The sequence below is a fragment of the Teleopsis dalmanni genome, chromosome 2, assembly GCF_002237135.1.
Source record: "Teleopsis dalmanni isolate 2A chromosome 2, ASM223713v2, whole genome shotgun sequence".
NCBI lineage: Eukaryota > Metazoa > Arthropoda > Insecta > Diptera > Diopsidae > Teleopsis > Teleopsis dalmanni.
In genome coordinates this window covers 96,636,252-96,639,099 of record NC_051847.1, presented here as the reverse complement: position 1 = coordinate 96,639,099, position 2,848 = coordinate 96,636,252, and positions in this window count along the sequence as shown.

The following is a 2,848-nucleotide window of genomic DNA, read 5'->3' as shown; positions in this document are numbered from 1 at the left end:
CTAAACATAACCTACTGTTACTAAAAGACCATAAAGGAATGCAAATGGTAATTATGTATGTTGCACTGAAGAAACTGCCAATATATAACATTGAACTTTGATTTTTGAACCAAAATTTGCAAGTCATGAACTTCCTTTACATTTCATTTGTACTCGAAGAATTAGGTCATATCTCAATCAATGAACTTCTTTGCACCAAATTAACCAAACTTGTTGCAGATTTCCACAACTTTTGCAGTGAAAATTATGAGGAATGCTCAATTTCTCTGCTTGGGTTGGGTTTCTCTACCATTGATCAGAAAGAACTGTAGTAAACCTTGCAGTGTTAGGTTAGGCTGAAGAACAGTCTCTTAAAAGTCTTCAGGGTGTCATAAAACGGTTCTTCTAGGGACTCATCCAGGGAAGCTGCAAGGTGCGCTAAACTGTCAGCTTTCTCGTTTCCTTCAATATTATTATGTCTTGGGATTCAAATAACCATGATATTAGCCAACCGGTTTAGTTCATCAATTGCCTTTTTAGATTTTTTAACTAGCTTTGATTTATAAAGAATTGAAGGATTTTAATTTCCGACTGGCTGTCAGTGAAAATGACAATACTACATCTGTCCTTGATGTGAATTGCCGACAAGCTTTTCTAATTGCTAAAATTTCAGCCCGAAAAACTGTAGCTTCATTAGGTAGCCTAAGAGAATTGTTCATGCTTTCAGACGACACGAAGATCCCTGCTCCTACCCCATAGTTTATTGTCGAGCCATCTGTATAGATTGAGATATCGAAATTTAGTTCAATATTTTTTTTTGTTTCTATTCGTTTCTTGAAGTGATTATTGTCTAAAAATTTCTTTCAAAATCTTGGCACGAATTCAAATAATCTGTTGTCATCTTATACAGACAGTTTGGAACTCTACTTAGAATCCGAGTATGTCAAACAAAACTGTTACAAATGATATTTGTGATATGAAGATCAATAGGTAGAAGGTGTAGCATTATATTTTGTGTATTCGAAGCGGTCGTTCTAAAAGGTGACTCCAACGCAAACCATCCTCTGAGTTCTGCTGAGTTTTTAAATATTATAGCTCTTACTCAGAGTTGGCCACCAAACAACAGAGCCAATGTGAGAATTAGACGTACAGCGGCCATGTATATCCAATCTGTAATATCGAAGATCGACATTGTGTTTCTAGTTTACCTTAATATCTAACAAAACTCCTAGATATTTGGTTTTTTCTAATCGTTTCAACTGTTGCGTGTTTAATGAATGCAATCTGAAACCAGTATTTTAGTTTTAGTGGTAAACAACATCATTTCGGTTTTTCGTAGGTCAATATCTAGTCAACAGCCTGTGGTCCAACTACTTATCCTAATCAAGGCCTTATACATAATATTGCTTAATATATTAACATAGGTAACATACCCAACATTACAATAACCACATCATCCTCAAACGCTGCTGCTTTCTCGCCTATCTTATACATATAGTTCATTAAGTATATTATCCAGCAGCCACAATGGTGGTGAAATAACTCCTTATTGTGGAGTGCTTTTGCTGACGTATTTGTTTTGAGTTGTGCTACCTCACTTTAATTGAATAGTTCTTATTTTTAGAATAGTAACTATCCAATTTTCAGTCTTCTCCTTTAAACCTAATCTGGCAAATGAGTCATGGATAGCTTCGTGGAAACAATATTGGAGAACCCGTAGCTTAAAAGGTTGCCAATAAGTATTGTTTGGAATTAATTGATTTTTCGAATGTACTAATGACTTCATATGGAGCTGTGGATCTATCATTGAGGTAAGCATGCTGGGACTTTGAAATTATAAAACGTTTTACTATTGGTCTTAAGTAAAGCTCTATTACCCTCTTCATTGTTTTAAATAAGAAAGAAGTTAAACTAATCGGCCTGTAGTTTTTGGCTGACTCAAAATCAAATTTAAATTATCGATGTTATTACGATTGTGCAGGAACAGTTTGAAGATGTGACGTTTTCCAGTGAACATAAAACAGTTGGTTTTAAAAAACTCCAGTTAAATAAGTTGGCTCCACTAAAAATATGGCAGAAACGGATAACAATGTAGATAAGCCAAAATCCCCGGACAAAACCACCTCCCAATTAAATTCGGTGTATACGGCTGAATTTCAAACAATGGTAGCGGAACTCATCGAAGTTAAAAAATTTAATAAGCTTTTGCAAATTAATTACTCTAAGCTGCAACAGCAATTCCAAGAATTAAAATTACAATGCTGAGAGCTGAAACAACAGCTGCAAAGCCGTTTCAAACCTGACGCAGATAATATGCCGTCACAATAATAAAAGGAAAAAGGTGTCACCACCTTCTCCAATTAGCTCCTCTCACGGTTCCGCAGACTCTAGTGATGAAGATATGGAGTTGGCAATCTCGGCTGAAGAACCCATGGCCCTACACTGTGAGTCTAATAACTCTTACAATGAAGATTTCCCATCTTATGATTGGAAAATCAAGTCGTCTAAGACCCTAAAGAAAAAGGTCTCTAAAACTATGTGGCTTTTTTTTTTGTTTTTTTTTTTTGCAGTAGGTGGAAAGCATCGAAAGCCACAGTGTGAGACTTGAACCCACTAAAACCACCTCTTAGGAATGAAAGGAGAAGATTTCCACAACAATGTGGAAAATTCATTCCAGTAATCATGGGAGAGAGGAATGAGAAAATAGATTTAATACCTAGTGAACTAGGCTTATCTAAATCAGAAAGCAAGGGCATGAACTAGGTAGAACGGACGATATAGAAGGGCAAGGGGTTACGGCTAACTAGCGGGGGTTGAATCAACAGTATACTTTGTGACTAGGGTCACGAAAGCCGCGGTTATATAAGGG